Below are 17,882 nucleotides of genomic sequence, written 5' to 3'. Positions count from 1 at the left end.
AGCTCTATCTCACTATTGGGTATGTGCCCTTAACATTTCCACCATGGAAATTCATTTTGATGTCATTTTGGAAGGTTTTCTGGTGAGTCCGTAAAAATGGCGTAAAACTCGGACAAAATTGTTCACAGCTGTGACTTTTGAGTGATAAATGCTTCAAGGGGTCTTCCCCATGCTGTTGCCATGTCATTTGAGCACTCTTCTAAGACTTTTGTGACATTTTTATGGTTTCTACATGCTGCCGGGAGTCATTTCATAAAAATACTCGGGTCTCCCATAGGATAACATTGGGCTCGGTGCTCGGGCCGAGTACACGAGTATCTTGGGATGCTCGGCCCGAGCCTCGAGCACCCGAGCTTTTTGGTACTCGCTCATCACTACTTGCTGAGCATGCGCAGAAGAACGTCACGGGATCTGTCAGCAGATTCTGCCGCTTAGTGCATTGCGGTGGAATCCACCCCATAGACAATCATTAGACACCTTGGCGGATTCTAATGGAATCCGTCAAGGTGCGATATTTTAACAACCTTAAAAATGATACATGCAGTGTTCCCTCCGCCTGACGCTGCGTCAAATTAATGATGCAACGTCATCCAGCGGATGCAACGCAGACACTTGCGTTACAGTGCATCATCAATACAAGTCTATGGAGAATAGCGCAGTGCGTTAACGGACTGCGCTATTCTCCATAGTGGCGGATTGCACTGAACACAAGTATGAATGCGGCTGAATACACACACACACACACCTTGATAGTTACCTGTCCCCAGCCATGCAGTCCCCGGCACTGAAGTCCTCAGCGCCATGGCCCCGTTCGACTCCACCCCCCCGCACTTTGCCCCCCGGACACATTATTCCGCAGGATGGTGGCTGCACCACGATAGGGGCACATACCAGCATTGGGCCACATCACAGCATCAGCATATTTTTACTTTACTTTACACTGTTCATGGCCTTCTTTCATTACAAGCCATGGACATCATTAAACATTAGACTCATGTATTAAAACTGTTCCTTCTGTTGTTTGTTATTTTAAAACCAATAAACAATTATAAGAATACTAAATTAAACCTAACCCATCCAATCCATTCAATACCTTATTATTCAATCTGCTAACCTACATACACATTCTAGACTACCCGATACGTTAGAATCGGGCCACCTTCTTGTTCATAAATATATATATTTGGCTACATCAACTAAACTACATATCTGGATATGTGAAATGGCTGAATTAAGTATTTTAGGTTACTTAATTCTTACCCTCAACAGTTGTGTGAAAATAAATAATTTTAAAAAATTATGTAGCTCTGCACGTTATTTTTGATTCTTAGCGCACATAAAACGGACGGCTACAGGCTACCACCCCCATCTGCTTGGCCTTACCTTGGCTGGCAATCAAAATATAGGGAAGCACATTTTTTTTTGTTATTTAAAAAAGTAAGGAACAAAAAATGTGTGAGCTCTCGCTGCATTTTTTATTGCTAAGGATAATCCAAGCAACTACTGGCTGCTAACCCCCAGTGCTTGTTGTTACCTTCACTAGCAATGGAAAATCCAGGGAAGCCCCTTTTTTCAGTTTTTTGCCCAAAAACTATAAAAAAAAATTATGTGGGCTTCGCCATATTTTTGTATGCTAGCCATGTACAGCAGGCAGGTACGGGCTGCCCCCAGCCCCTAGCTGCCTATTTGTTCCCGGCTGAGAACCAAAAATATAGGGAAACACTTTGTTTAATTACTTCATGAACTTCATGAAATAATTAAAAAAAATGACATGGGCTTCGCCCAATTTTTGGGTCCAGCCAAGTACAACTAGGCAGCTGGGGATTGGAATCCTCAGCGCAGGATGGCCCAAGCTTTCTGGCCCCCCCCAATGCAAATTGCAATCCTCAGACGCCCCAGAAAATGGCTCTTTCATGGAAGCGCCATCTTCTGGTGCTATATCAAACTTCTCCAGTGGCCCTGGTGTCAGGTGGATTGTTGGGAAATAAGGAGATAATACCAGCTTTGTTTTACCAGCTTATATAAAGCCCGAGATTCTTAATGTCAGGCCAAGTTTGATCCAGGCATTAAGAATCTCCAATAAAGGGTTAAAAAAAAAGATACCACACAGAGAAAAAATACTTTAATAGAAATAAATACACAGACACACTTAGGGACTCCATGTTTATTACTCCCTCTCACGCCTCTATGATCCTGGTCTTCTGTCTTCTTCAGCCCATGCAGCTCTGCTATATCACAAAACACGGGGGGAGGAAGAACGCTGCTGCTCCCCGCGCATCTAATCACTCAATGAGTGAGCAGAGGCTGCAGTTTCGTAAGCGGCGATGTCACCGCTTCCACCGTTGCCATAGTAACCTTAGGGGCGTCGCTATTCACCGGCTGTGAAGCTAATCCCTGCATGTGGGCTGACTCCTTAAATAGCGCCGACATGCAGGGACGGGGAGCCGAGGATGTGCCCGAGCATTCGCCGCTAAGCGGCGCTCGACAAGTATATTGCATACTGAGATGCTTGCGCGAGCACCACGTACCGGCGAGATGCACTGACAGGACCTAGCATGACGTCATAGCCATGTCACCAGTCTGTAGCCAATGAGATAATAGAGCATTCAACCATGACTGGTCACATGTTATGACGTCATGGAAGGTCCTTTTGTTACCGGGAGGGCAGAGCTTGGACTTGGAAGGAGAAAAGTCTGCAGTATGCGTCGTGGGACCTGTAAGTATAATGACAATGTTTATTATTAACTGTTTTTTTTATTTTACAGCCCCCCCCGCCCCATTCCATAACTGTAAATTCAAAGATCAGTGATTTTGAATGCAAGATCGTGTTATCTTGATTCCGATCCCAATCTTTAAAAAATGATCAGGCGAGTCTCCCCGATCCCAACCATCAGGGGGATGGCCCATCCCTATTACCTAGCCATCCGTGTGGCAGATTGCAGACTGGACCATCTATCTATTCAGTAGGTGAGCTGAATAGATATTTGTCAGCGCCTGATAGTTACCAATGAAGGATCTAAATAGCTATTGCTACTTATTACAATTAGCCAGTCAATTCTATTTGTAGGTATTGTTTGTTAGTACTGCCTGCTGTGAACTAGGTTAAAAGGTCCTGGCAGTTTTCATTGCCTGCTCAAAATTACGCAGTTAATCACATTTGAAAGTAATGTTAATTAGTACTGCCTGCTGTCAATTTACTGATGAACTCAGTAACAAGGTCTTTGCAGTTTTCATTTCCTATTCAAAATGATGCAGACAATCAAATTTCTAGGTATTGCTTGTTAGTCAATTTGCTGGTGAATTAGGTAAAAAGAACCTAGCAGCTTTAATTGCCTGCTCAAAATTTGCAGTCAATCACATTTCTATATATTGTTAGTTTGGACTGGCTGCTGTCAATTTTAAGGGGAACAGGAAAAAGTTTTGGCAGTTTTCATTGCCTGCTCAAAATTACGCAGTCAATCATATTTCTAGATATTGTTAGTACCACCTGTTGACAATTTGCTACTGAACTAGGTAAAATGGTCTTGGCAGTTTTCATTGCCTGGTCAAAATTATGCAGTCAATCCCATTTCTAGATATTGTTCGTTAGTTGTGTAGGTAAAAAAGTTTTAGCACTTTTCAGTGTCTGCTCAAAATTACGCTGTGAACCACATTTGGAGTTGTTGGTACTTTTTAGTGCTTTCATAATATTGCCAACTCAGGCAGGAAATAAGTAATTTATCTTTTGTGTCAGCTGTCTGACAGGTGTGGCCGTAGGATTACGAAACATCTGATTGAAAGGAGAAAACTACATCAACTATGAGTGGTAAATCACAATGAGCTTTTGATGGAAGAGTAAATAGGCGGCATTTTTAATGGGTATGTGTGGGAAGTTCTATTAGTCAAGGCTCCATGGAGAAAACACCGACTCATCCCGAGATAAATAAGAACAACGTCCGTTACTGGACAGTCTACTCCATTAGATTTCTTTGTCAACCACACATGGCTTCAACTTTTAAATGAGGCTGATAAATAGCATGTGCTAGATTGGATGGCAAGCACTGCATGAAGTGACCTCTCATCCTCTTTCTACACCACAACATTACATACAGTTCATTCCTCAAAGGTGCCACCCCAATTACACTAGTTTCCTCCCACGTCACAAATCTCCAAACAGCAAACTGATTGTGGTGTGGTGGCTGCATAGCTGATCACACCTTCTATCACAAGTGCATAAGAGGTCTGCTCCAAAGATTTAAAGACTGAAGAGGAGAAAAGCATCTGCACTGATGCCCAAAATCTTTTTGAGTTGGATCCTGGCCCGGGAAAAGTAGGGTCCGTGAAAAAAGGATCATATCAGATTATTCATGGGAAGAAGTACACCTGTTATTTTGGCTGTTATTTGTTGTTACGAATCGGTGCCGCAGTAAACCCAAGCAACCTGCTGCGGTTCCAGTTGAGCCCAGGCGTCAGCTGCCATTTAGGGCTGTGCCTCAAGTTGTCCAGCTGGCTGCTTTCTCCTCCACGTCTAAGTGTGGAGAGGTGGCTGGTGCACATGCGTGTGCCGATTTACCCCAGCCACAGCCTAACTCCAGTGTTTCGCCTACTGAGTATGCTCAGCCTGACTGTGCCATTCCTGAGGCTAAGTCTTCATTTCGGGCTTCAACGCATGCTCCCACACTTAGTGTGAAAAGTGTCTTTGCACAGGTACTTGCACTTCGTGCCGGGTCTAAGTCCTGTGTTGTGCCTAGACAGCATGCTGAATCTGATAGCTTTTTTTCGGAGACTGTATTTCATGCTACTGAGCATGCTTTTGCACTTACTGCATCAGAGGCTAGGTCTGGTAATGAACTCTTTGGCCCTGCCCCTGATGTGGGGGGTCCATATAGACCACAGGGCATCAGGTGTCCTGACGATGTGGTCATGCCACTCCCAAATGGCTTGCAGAGGCCCGCCCCAATGACTTGTCACCTCATTATTGTTGGTCAGACGATGACTGGTGAGGTGTTTGGGTCGTGGCTGCCATGAGGTCATCATTGAAGTGGCAGTTCCGAATAGGACGCTAGTTATGCCACTCATGACGAGTCACTCTGCTTTTGTCTCCAGGAGGTGCATTGTGGTCCACCCTGGTTTGGGGCGGACCCAGGTTATAAAACGGGCTGGAGCCAACAAGAGGTGTGCAGTCTTCTTTTATGCTCCGAAAGAGCACACCTCCATGTGTTGAACCCATTGCGGCTTTAGGCCAGAGGTAGGCAGGGATAGGGCTTCGATGCATGCCGCCCCCACAGTTGGTAACGCAGAATGGTTAAGACCAGCTCCTGTCCTACCAGTCCTGCCTGTGCAGCCCAGTGGCATTAACAGGCCTGCTGCTGCTGATATGCCTGCTGTCCACAGGTGTGGCCCCTACGCACACGGACAGCGTACCCAATGGCCCCTGGTTTGTTAACAGAGAGTTCCTGGGCTTGGTAGGCGTGTAGACCCTGTGACGCTAACAGGGCTCCCAGTCTCCAGATCCGAGTGGCGTCTAACTCGGTTCAGGCTACTATTAGTTTCAGAGCCAACCAGCTCTGTATCCTCCACCTAACCTTCCAGTTGCCAACCTCTCCTTTTCCATCTTGGAGCTCGGTGGACACCGACTGGCGATGGGGATTTATACCTTTCTCTTTCTTTTCTTCTTAATTTTTTTTATATAGCGGTAACATAGTATATACCACCTTACCCAAATCTGCCAGTCCCACCATAACAGATGTTGTTTCTTCAGCAAATGTTACTGTTGCTTAACCACCAAACCAACGGACACAAACTTTTTTCCCCTTTCCAACACACCTGTTCCCCTTTCCACCAGCATCTGTTCTTTTTCAACTCATTTTGTATATGACCAAAAGTGCAACTCTGCAGGAACACCGTACTCAGCGCCGTCTCAGCACAGCAGCCAGCCCTCGGTCCCTCAGATGTGGACAAGTAAAAGACCATTTCCTCCTATTCATGACAAAGCGTTGAGATTCACTCTGTGCAGCACAGGTGTTTAGTGGAAAAACAGAGCTAAAATTGCGTACCACCTTCTGCTGATACTCCTGCATACGTGCGTCCCTTTCTATGGCAGGAATTATTTCGCCAAATTTTGTCTTGTACCGGGGATCTAACAGTGTGGCAACCCAGTAGTCAGCATTACTTCAAATTCGTACAATCCGAGGGTCATGTTGTAGGTAGTGCAGCAAGAAGGCGCTCATGTGTCTTGTGCATCCAGGAGGACCAAGTCCTTGGTGTGTTGGTGGCGGAGAGGTGAGAATCGGGCCTCCTTCCTCTGCCCTCTCCCCCCAACCTCGCACAACCGAAATGTGAGTAAGCTCTCACTCATCTGCTGAGTCTTCCATGCCCATCGCCAGTTCATCCTCCATTTCTTCCTGGGCTCCTGCACCTTCCTCAACAGTTTTGCTGATACTATGCGCCCTTGTTAATCCCTCTCCCTCACCGTCCCATGACTGCCACCTAGGTGCCGCTGACCATCTGTGCCTTGGAGATCTTGTTATCCCTTCCGCATATGACTCCTCCTGTACTTCCTCCCCTTCCTCTTGTCCCAACACCTGACTCCGAATAATGCTTACAGTGTGCTCCATCATGTAGAAGACCAGAATTATCACGCTGAGAATGGCATCGCCAGTGCTAAACATTTTCGTCGACATTTGTAAACTGTGTAGAAAGGTGCATAGGTCCTTGATCTGACACCACTCCAGCAGTGTGATCTGCATCACCTCTGGATCAAGTTAGCCCAGGGTATACGTCATAACGTATTTCAGCAGGGCTCGGCGGTGCTGCCACAGACGCTGCAACATGTACAGATTCAAATTTCTGCGTGTCGGCACATTGCATTTCAGGCGTTGAACCGCCAGTCCAAAAGACTTCTGGAACGATGAAAGTTGTTGAGCTGCTGGGTGCGAACGATGGAAGTGAGCACATAGCGAGCGTACCCGCTGTACAAGGCCATGTAGGCCGGGATGGTGGTTTAAAAATTGCTGGAGACTCAGAATCAACACGTGAGCCATGCAAGGCATGTGTGTCACATTGCCCTGACGAAGGCCCGCAGGTTTGCATCATTGCCGCACATGGCTGCTAAGTCACCACCGGAGTCCGCTCCATCAATTTGTACTCTGGTCGCCAGGTGACAACGTGTTCCTTTCGTGCATAGTGCTGATGATGGGAGAGGAGTCGATGCCAGCGGCGCAGGTGGATGCAGCTTATGCAAACCCACTGGGCTGCGTTACCTTGACAGATGCAGAACTACTGGCTGAATGTAGGTGGTGGGTGTCTCACAGATGAAGTACCATCATTTAGCTACAACCAATGGGAAGACACCACACCTTTATTTAGGCCCATCCTGTCTGCTGACCACTGCCAGACATAGCTATGAACCTCTGGTTACTGTTACCCCCAGTTCTGTTTTGTGATTTTGTGTGCTTGTTTCCTGACTACTTTTCCTGCCTGCTGTTTATGTACCTCGTTGGCCAATCCGCATTTCACCTCTGCTTGTTTTCTGATTAAATCCATGCCATCCCATATTGTTCCTCTTCCTCAATAAATGTTTTGACCCTGCCTGACTACTATTCTCTGGAACTGCATCCTTCCACAGGTATTGATCACCTTGGGCCCTGTGCAATTCCAAATCCCTGTATAGGGGTTGAAGGGTTTCAGGGTTCTGGGGGTCCTGCTTGGTGAGTGGCTTCCCTCTAGCCTATCCTTTACAGCCCATCTTAGTGTGTGGATCAAGGAAGGCATTACACCGTGCTCTCTGCAGAAGGCCATGTAGGCCAGAATAGTGCTTTAAAAATTGCTGGACAACCAGGTTCAACACGTGAGCCACAAAAGGCACGTGTGTCACACTGTCACGGCAAAGGGCCACACCCAGGTTTACATCATTGTCGCACCCGGCCTTCCCTGGCTGCTGATTTAGTGGAGACAACCATTGATGAAACTCGGTCTCACTCTCCAGAGCTTACCGTCCACAACTCAGTGGTGGGACTCCCAATTCACAGACATTTCAAAGAAAAGAGTTGACCGCCTCATGCTGTTGAGCTCTGCTGCCAGCATAGTAAGGAGGTGTGTGGGATTCCTTGCGCGCAGTTACAACGCGGGTTGGCTGACCACACAGGGTTTGGGCCGAGGTGGAGGACCCACACGAGGTTGAGGAGGCAGAAGCAGTGGAGGAACTTCTACATACAGAGGAAGGATTGACACACAACTTGTGGGGACGGGAAGACTTGTACAGCAAACCCTTCTCCATCTCTCAACATAGTTACCCAGTGCCCAGTCAGCAACATGTAACTCCCCTGTCCATGCTTACTGGTCCAAGTATCTGTGGTGAAATGCACCCTGTCACACACAGAGTTTCTCAATGAAGCGGTGATGTTGTGTGTAACCTGCTGTGGTAGCGCGGGCATGCCTTTCTTGGAGAAGGAGTGGCGACTGGGTAACAGCATTTGGGGCACTGCGATGGGCATAAGGTCTCGAAAATCCTTGGTCTCAAAAGGGTGTAAAGGCAGCCTTTCTGTAGTCAACAAGTTGCAGATGCTGAAATCTCTTAGGCATGTCATGCCCTTCGAAAATCTTGTAAAACACAGCGAGGGGACTCCAACCACAGTCTCCCTCGTTTCAACTTATTGGGTCACACACACCCCACTTGACTGGCATCAGTTGACCCCCATTTTCAACATGAAAAGGATGCTTTGCATGAAGCACTCTCAAAAATACACCAGACTTTCGCCTCCCCTGGCTGACACAGGGGAAGAAACGTCCTCTGTGATCCATGACTTCCTCATCTTGGCGAACTTTAGTATGTCCACATTGTCAGTGGACAGACGCGTGTGCTTATCTGTCAGCACACCCCCAGCAGCACCGAAGACACGTTCCGAGAGAACGCTGGCTGCGGGACACGACAAGATCCCCAAGGCGTACGTGGCAAGCTCAGGCAATTTATCCAGATTGGAAGCCTAAAAGGAGCAAGGCTCAAGTTGCACATTATCCCCATTTCACTACACAAGACAATTGGTGCCTGTGGGGCAGGAATGTGATAGCAACAAACCACTACTCTTAAATCAATGTCCCCCTTTTCTGGTATATATGTCCTACATCCTAGGCCCTTTTCCTAAAATACATGCCCCCAATCATGATATTTATTTCCCCAATCCTGGGCCACTTCCTGTTATATACAGTTAGGTCCAGAAATATTTGGACAGTGACACAATTTTCGCGAGTTGGGCTCTGCATGCCACCACATTGGATTTGAAATGAAACCTCTACAACAGAATTCAAGTGCAGATTGTAACGTTTAATTTGAAGGTTTGAAGAAAAATATCTGATAGAAATTGTAGGAATTGTACACATTTCTTTACAAACACTCCACATTTTAGGAGGTCAAAAGTAATTGGACAAGGGACTCTAAGGGCAGCAATTAACTCTGAAGGCGTCTCCCTCATTAACCTGTAATCAATGAAGTAGTTAAAAGGTCTGGGGTTGATTACAGGTGTGTGGTTTTGCATTTGGAAGCTGTTGCTGTGACCAGACAACATGCGGTCTAAGGAACTCTCAATTGAGGTGAAGCAGAACATCCTGAGGCTGAAAAAAAAAAGAAAAAATCCATCAGAGAGATAGCAGACATGCTTGGAGTAGCAAATTCAACAGTCGGGTACATTCTGAGAAAAAAGGAATTGACTGGTGAGCTTGGGAACTCAAAAAGGCCTGGGCGTCCATGGATGACAACAGTGGTGGATGATCGCCGCATACTTTCTTTGGTGAAGAAGAACCCGTTCACAACATCAACTGAAGTTCAGAACACTCTTAGTGAAGTAGGTGTATCTGTCTCTAAGTCAACAGTAAAGAGAAGACTCCATAAAAGTAAATACAAAGGGTTCACATCTAGATGCAAACCATTCATCAATTCCAAAAATAGACAGGCCAGAGTTAAATTTGCTGAAAAACACCTCATGAAGCCAGCTCAGTTCTGGAAAAGTATTCTATGGACAGATGAGACAAAGATCAACCTGTACCAGAATGATGGGAAGAAAAAAGTTTGGAGAAGAAAGGGAACGGCACATGATCCAAGGCACACAACATCCTCTGTAAAACATGGTGGAGGCAACGTAATGGCATGGGCATGCATGGCTTTCAATGGCACTGGGTCACTTGTGTTTATTGATGACATAACAGCAGACAAGAGTAGCCGGATTAATTCTGAAGTGTACCGGGATATACTTTCAGCCCAGATTCAGCCAAATGCCGCAAAGTTGATCGGACGGCGCTTCATAGTACAGATGGACAATGACCCCAAGCATACAGCCAAAGCTACCCAGGAGTTCATGAGTGCAAAAAAGTGGAACATTCTGCAATGGCCAAGTCAATCACCAGATCTTAACCCAATTGAGCATGCATTTCACTTGCTCAAATCCAGACTTAAGACGGAAAGACCCACAAACAAGCAAGACCTGAAGGCTGCAGCTGTAAAGGCCTGGCAAAGCATTAAGAAGGAGGAAACCCAGCGTTTGGTGATGTCCATGGGTTCCAGACTTAAGGCAGTGATTACCTCCAAAGGATTTGCAACAAAATATTGAAACCAAAAATATTTTGTTTGGGTTTGGTTTATTTGTCCAATTACTTTTGACCTCAAAATCAAAAATCAAATCAAATCTTTATTTTTATATAGCGCTAACATATTCCGCAGCGCTTTACATACATCAGGAACGCTGTCCCCATTGGGGCTCACAATCTAGAGTCCCTATCTGTATGTCTTTTGGAGTGTGGGAGGAAACTGGAGAACCCGGAGGAAACCCACGCAAACACGGGGAGAACATACAAACTCCTTGCAGATGGTGTCCTTGGTGAGATTTGAACCCAGGACCCCAGCGCTGCAAGACTGCAGTGCTAACCACTAAGCCACCGTGCCGCCCGCTCCTAAAATGTGGAGTGTTTGTAAAGAAATGTGTACAATTCCTACAATTTCTAGCAGATATTTTTGTTCAAACCTTCAAATTAAACGTTACAATCTGCACTTGAATTCTGTTGTAGAGGTTTCATTTCAAATCCAATGTGGTGGCATGCAGAGCCCAACTCGCGAAAATTGTGTCACTGTCCAAATATTTCTGGACCTAACTGTATGTTCCCCGATTTACTGCCTCTTCCTGGTACTTACAGTAGATCACAAAAGTGAGTACACCCTCACATTTTTGTAAATATTTTATTATATCTTTTCAAGAGACAATGCTTAAGATTTGACACTTTGATACAATGTAAAGTAGTTAGTGTGCAGCTTGCATAATCATGTAAATAGAATGTGCCTAAATACCTTAACACACAGCCAATAATATCAAAACTGCTGACAACAAAAGGGAGTACAGCCCTATGTGAAAATGCCAAATTGTGCCAAAGTGTCAATATTTTGTGTGACCACCATTATTTTAAAGCAATACCTTTACTCTCTTGGGCATGGAGTTCACTAGTGCTTAACAGGTTGCCACTGGAATCCTCTTCCACTCCTCTATAACAACGTCACAAAGTTGGTTAATGTTAGAGACCTTGCGCTCCTCCACCTTCAGTTTGAGGGTGCCCCACAGATGTTTAATGGAGTTTAGATCTGGAGATATGCTTGGCCAGTCCAGCAGCTTTATTCTCAGTTTCTTTAGCAAGCCAGAGGCCACCTTGGAAGTAATTTGGAGTTGTTATAATATAAGTGCACCCCAGTTTCTGAAGGGAGGAGATCATACTCTGCATCAGTATGTCACAGGACATGCTGGCATTCCGGGTTTCCTCAATGAGCTATAGCTCACAACAGCTGGCAACACTCTTGCAGCACCAAACTATATCACTGCAACCACCATGGTTGACTGCATTCCTCACCTGGTTGTCCCGCTACACATGCTTTAAACCATGTGAACCAAATAAACAATACAGGAAATGGTTCCAGCAACACATGTCCTTAGTTTGATTGTCTTCAGCAAACTGTTTGCTAGGTCTCTCGTGCATCATCATTTGAAGATTCTTATTTCTGAGATGAGAGCCATGCAGGCCAAGTTGATGCAGTGTGCAGTGTTTGCTCTGAACACTGTCTGGCTGCCCCCCCACCCATGCCATTAATCTCTGCAGCAGTGCTAGCAGCATTGAAACATCTATTTTGAAAAGACAACCTCTGGATATGGTACTCACTTTTTTGTCAGTGGTTTAGACATTAATGGCAGTGTGTTGAGTTATTTAGCAAGCCCGCAAAATTTATACTGGTATACAAGCTGTACACTGAGTATGTTATATTGTAACAAAGTGCCATATCTTCAGTAAAGTGTGAAGATGAAAATCAAAGTAGCACTCACAATCTATAAAGCCAGGATTTACTGATCAGTCTTTAAAACAAATCATGGTAGGTGGAGGAACATAGCAGATGTGTACCGCCCCGCGCTCGGCTGCTGGCCGAGCCGCTCGGATCCGGGCTCGTTTTGGTGGGTGGCTCGAGCGCCTCTGGACCCGGGGGTCACGTCGCTCTAAAGGGAAGCTGGCACTATGTGTAGGGATTCCGGCGAGGAGGTTCACGGCCGAGGCCGTGGTGTTTTAGGGATGTAAGTTTGTGATGCCACCCACACGTTGCGGTGAATTTGGACACCACCGCTGCCGTTAACTAGGCTCCCAGGGATGGTGTTGTGCAGCCTGGTGTTGACCCCTCCGTGGGCAGGGGGTGATGGTCCCAGGTCCCGGTGGTTGCGAGGTGCGGGCGTGTTGGTGCGGTGCAGTGCGGTGCGCAGCCCGAGGACACTGTTGTACTCACTATGACAGATACACCGGAGTCTCTGGTAAACCAAAAGGATGGTGGTCGGTGGCCGCAGCTGGCAGCACTTGGTCCCCCATCAGGTTGGTGGTCCTCACCTTTCTCCTGCACCTCTTTTTGTAGAACTTGACTGCCTATGCTTCCGCAATGGTAGTCCGCTCCCCGGCTTTATGTGTGTTGGGGAACCCGTTTGCCCGCAGGCGCTGGCCCGTGGGATCTCTCTGCCTGTGCGGTGGCTTTCTATCCCCCTCGGTGAGCTGTTGCCGTCTTTCTGGTCTTTGGACGGGAAAGGACCTAGGGTCCATACCTAAATCAGTAAATTCTACGTGGTCCAGTGGCTTATGGACCTCGTACTCGGTCTGAGTACCCTTCCTGGTGCTCCGGTTTCCAGTTGATTCCCCGGTTCGGTACCGGCGGGCCACTACCCTGTCCCGGTCCCTTTTGGTTCCACCAGCCGTCTTCCCGGCTCCTGCAGGCGGCAACCACCGTCTACCTCCTGGTCACAGGGTATCTGGGCTACGACCCAGACCCCTGACAGACGTTGACACTTGGCTACTGCTCTCCTTCACCTCCAAAACTAATCTTCTCTGTTTTTCCCGCCTCAGGCTCTCCGAACTCCTCAGTGGGCATGGCCAACCGCCTAGCTCCGCCCCCTGGTGTGAACATCAAGACCTGAGAGGGGTGACTCAGGGTTTTATGTTGGCTGCTGTCACCTTATTAGGGGAAGGGTGTTTGTGCAAGGGCCTACCTGTGACTACCTGGCTAGTCCAGGGCATCACATTCCCCCTTGGTTTAATGCAGACCATCGTTTACTGAAAAAGATAAAACGGGTAAAACAGGTACAAGTATACTAAACTTTTTACATTTCAAGCAAATATTTGGAAATCATCCCTTGCGGGAGGCACCTTCTCGAACATTGCACCTATATAACATTTTTATTAACGGGAAACGGGACCTGGTCCTTTTAGTTGTTCATCCAAGCAACCATAGCCTTGATGCTGCCTCTAAGAAAAAGGCAGCACCCCTTTTCCTCAGTCCAGGAACAGGAACGGGTCCAGGTGTTGCACAAACGGGCAGGGTAAAAAGTTCCTTACCCGGCAGTCTTTCAGAGGCCCCACGTCCATGGGACCCCTGACCCGGAGGGTTGTCACCGGTTGCTTTGGTGACAGGGCCTCGGCCATCACATTCCCGCAGGCACTTCCTCCAGTCTGCCTCTCCGGAGGCTGTGGGACCAAAAGGGTGGTCCGGGACTTATTTACAAACCCAAAAGTTATTGGGTGGCCTGCAAGTTCTCGGCCTTGTCTATGGGTTAAAAGGGACAAATCAACAAAGTCCCAACGGGGACCAATGACATGGCAGCCGGGATCCGCTGCCTTTTTACTGCTTGTGGTCGGAGGATGGCAAAGAAAGGCGGACGTGCAACTGAGCACCCATGTATGCCCTCCTTACACCCAAGGCTTGCACGGAGATCTGGGCCACCCTGTGTTCGCGTGTCTCACCGTGAGCGGGTCCTGTCTCCTGAAGGGTCGGCGGGTCTGGAAGGGTTTGCATGGCCTTATCCTGCCGGGGTGCTTTCCACGAGGCAGGCCTCTCGTTTGCCCACACCACAGCCCCCATCTCTTTTATCTCCTGCCTCCAGTCCAAAGCTTGCTGCATCGACTCGACCCGTACCTGGACACAGAACTGCGCCAGCTTTTTCTCTAGCCATGTTGCCATTCCCGGCGGCAACCAATCCCATGCCGCCTCAGCTCTAGCATCCAGCATGGGAGCCATGGCCTCCTCGTCGGTCGCCCCGTATGCAGGTCCCCGCAGGCCGGTGAGGCGGACCCCGATGCCGGTGCTGGTGGCAGCGAGCCGGGGCGGGGCAGCAGCGGCAATCGACACGGACAATGGGGGAGGCAGTATAGGGGGCCAGGGCAAACCGGGTCCCTCAGCCACGTCGGCCGGTCCCTCTGGGACATAGGGGCGTGGGTCGCCCATCCGCTCCTCCAAGGCTGCCTCCACTTCATACACCCGCACGACCGCAGCCAGCTACTCTACCTCAGCTGTCCATCACTCCATCAGGAGATGCACCTGGGCCTGGTTGCGACGACATATGGCCGCTGTCCGGGCTTCCACCCACACCGCTGTCGCAGGGAATTCTGGCTTGCCGGACGGGGCAGACAAGTTGTTGTCTTGGAGTCTAGGAACCAAACGGGTGGCAGAATCCTGGAGTTCCTGCCCTTTATCTATTCAGTCACATGGGACAAGGTCTTCACCCGCCCCCCCTTGGTCGTTTTGCGGCACTCGGCGATCTTTCTCCTCAGTTTCACTTTTCAGCCGCACACTTTCCTGCACTACTCTGTTCCCAGGGGGCAGGGCTTCAACTCTTGTGCTCTTTTTTCACGGGGAAGACGGGTCTAGCGGGAAACTTCATGCCAAGGGATAGTGACAAGATGGTGGATTCTGAAATTTTTCAACGGGTCACTGCTGACTTTTACTTCAAGGCGCACTTCCACCGGTAAGTGGATGGGTTCAATCCTGTTTGTGACGCCAGAAGAGTCGATGTGTACCGCCCCGCGCTCGGCTGCCAGCCGAGCCGCTCGGATCCGGGCTCATTTTGGTGGGTGGCTTGAGCGCCTCTGGACCCGGGGGTTATGTTGCTCTGAAGGGTAGCTGGCGCTACGTGTAGGGATTTCGGTGGGGAGGTTCACGGTCGAGGCTGTGGTGTTTTAGGGATGTAAGTTTGTGACGCCACCCACGGGTTGTGGTGAATGTGGACACCACCGCTGCCGTTAACTAGGCTCCCGGGAACGGTGTTGTATAGCCTGGTGTTGACCCCCTCCGTGGGCAGGGGGTGATGGTCCCAGGGCCCTGTGGTTGCGAGGTGCGGGCGTGTTGGTGCGGTGCAGTGCGGTGCGCAGCCCGAGGGCACTGTTGTACTCACTATGACAGATACACCGGAGTCTCTGGTAAACCAAAAGGATGGTGGGCGATGCCTGCAGCCGGCTGCGCTTGGTCCCCCACTAGGTTGATGGTCCCCGCCTTTCTCCTGCACCTATTTTTGTAGAACTTGACTGCCTATGCTTCAGCAACGGTAGTCCGCTCCCCAGCTTTATGTGTGTTGAGGAACCCGTTTGCCCGCAGGCGCTGGCCCATGGGATCTCTCTGCCTGTGCGGTGTCTTTCTATCCCCCTTGGTGGGCTGTTGCCATCTTTTGGGTCTTGGGACAGGAAAGGACCTAAGGTCTAGACCTCAATCAGTAAATTCAACGTGGTCCAGTGGCTTCTGGACCTTGTACTGGGTCTGAGTACCCCTCCTGGTGCTCCGGTTTCCAGTTGGTTTCCCGGTTCGGTACCGACGGGCCACTACCCTGTCCCCGTCCCTTACTGTTCCACCAGCCGTCTTCCCAGCTCCTGCAGGTGGCAACCACCGTCTGCCTCCTGGTCACAGAGTATCTGGGCTATGACCAAGACCCCTGACAGACGTTGACACTTGGCTACTGCTCTCCTTCACCTCCAAAACTAATCTTCTCTTCTTTTCCCACCTCAGGCTCTGCAAACCCCTCGGTGGGCGTGCCAACCACCTGGATCCGCCCCCTGGTGTGAATGTCAAGACCTGAGAGGGGTGACTCAGGGTTTTAGGTTGGCTGCTGTCACCTTATTAGGGGAAGGGTGTTTGTGCAAGGGCCTACCTGTGACTACCTGGCTAGTCCAGGGCGTAACAGATGAACCTTCTTCCCACTTTACGGAATTTTCTTAAAACTACATGGAGTATAAGCACCACAAACATCCTTCAGTGTGTTTCCAGGTTGACTCTCTTAGGATGTAACTGCATATAAGTAGTAGCGAGGTTTTTTCTTTGTTGCTGTCATGACTTCAGTGTTGTTCCATGAAAAGATATAGTAAAACATTTCCAAAAATGTGAGGGTTGTAATCACTTTTGTGATATACTGTATGCCTCTCATCTTTGTATGTACAGTATGTCATCTATACTGAGCCAGTTCCTACTATGTATGTCACCATCATGGACATCTTCCAGGTATATATGTTCTTCCATTCAATCCCTCTTCCTATATGTCCCCCATCCAGGTATATACAGTGCCTACAAGTAGTATTCAACCCCCTGCAGATTTAGCAGGTTTACACATTCGGAATTAACTTGGCATTGTGACATTTGGACTGTAGATCAGCCTGGAAGTGTGAAATCCACTGCAGCAAAAAAGAATGTTATTTCTTTTTTTATTTATTTTTTTTTAAATTGTGAAAAGTTTATTCAGAGGGTCATTTATTATTCAACCCCTCAAACCACCAGAATTCTGTTTGGTTCCCCTAAAGTATTAAGAAGTATTTCAGGCACAAAGAACAATGAGCTTCACATGTTTGGATTAATTATCTCTTTCTCCAGCCTTTTCTGACTAATTAAGACTAGAGATGAGTGAACCGGTCCCGGTTCGGCTCGAGGTCGGTTTGCCGAACGGAGCTCCCGTTCGAGTTCGGCTCGTCGAACGTTCGACGAACCGAACTCGAACTGCATAGGAAACAATGGCAGGCAATCACAAACACAGAAAAACACCTAGAAAACACCCTCAAAGGTGTCCAAAAGGTGACAAACAACTCACAACACATGGGAAAGTGACAAGGACATATACTCATGTGAAAACAAAAGAGCTGGACAAGGAAAAAGAGGAGGACACACAGATATATGAGTATATGCAAGGAAACATCGATTCCATTATTGTGCAACTTGAGCCCTGCTCATTTTAGGCTTCCAATCTGGATAAATTGCCTGAGCTCGCCATGTACGCCTTGGGGATCTTGTCATGTCCTGCAGCCAGCGTTCTCTCGGAACCTGTCTTCAGTGCTGCTGGTGGTCTGCTGGCAGATAAGCACACGCGTCTGTCCACTGACAATGTGGACATGGCTCTCAGAGGACTTTTCTTCCCCTGGGTCAGCCAGGGGACGGGAAAGGCACGCGTATTTTTGAGAGTGCTTCATGCAAAGCATCTTTTTCTTTTTCAAAAGGGGGCTCAACCGATGCCAGTCAAGTGGGGTGTGTGTGGCCCAGTTAGTGGAAACAAGGGAGACTGTGGTTGGAGTCCCCTCGCTGTGTCTCTAAAAGAACC

This window comes from Anomaloglossus baeobatrachus, chromosome 5 (genome assembly GCF_048569485.1).
Source record: "Anomaloglossus baeobatrachus isolate aAnoBae1 chromosome 5, aAnoBae1.hap1, whole genome shotgun sequence".
Classification (NCBI taxonomy): Eukaryota; Metazoa; Chordata; class Amphibia; order Anura; family Aromobatidae; genus Anomaloglossus; species Anomaloglossus baeobatrachus.
This window is presented reverse-complemented; position numbering follows the sequence as displayed.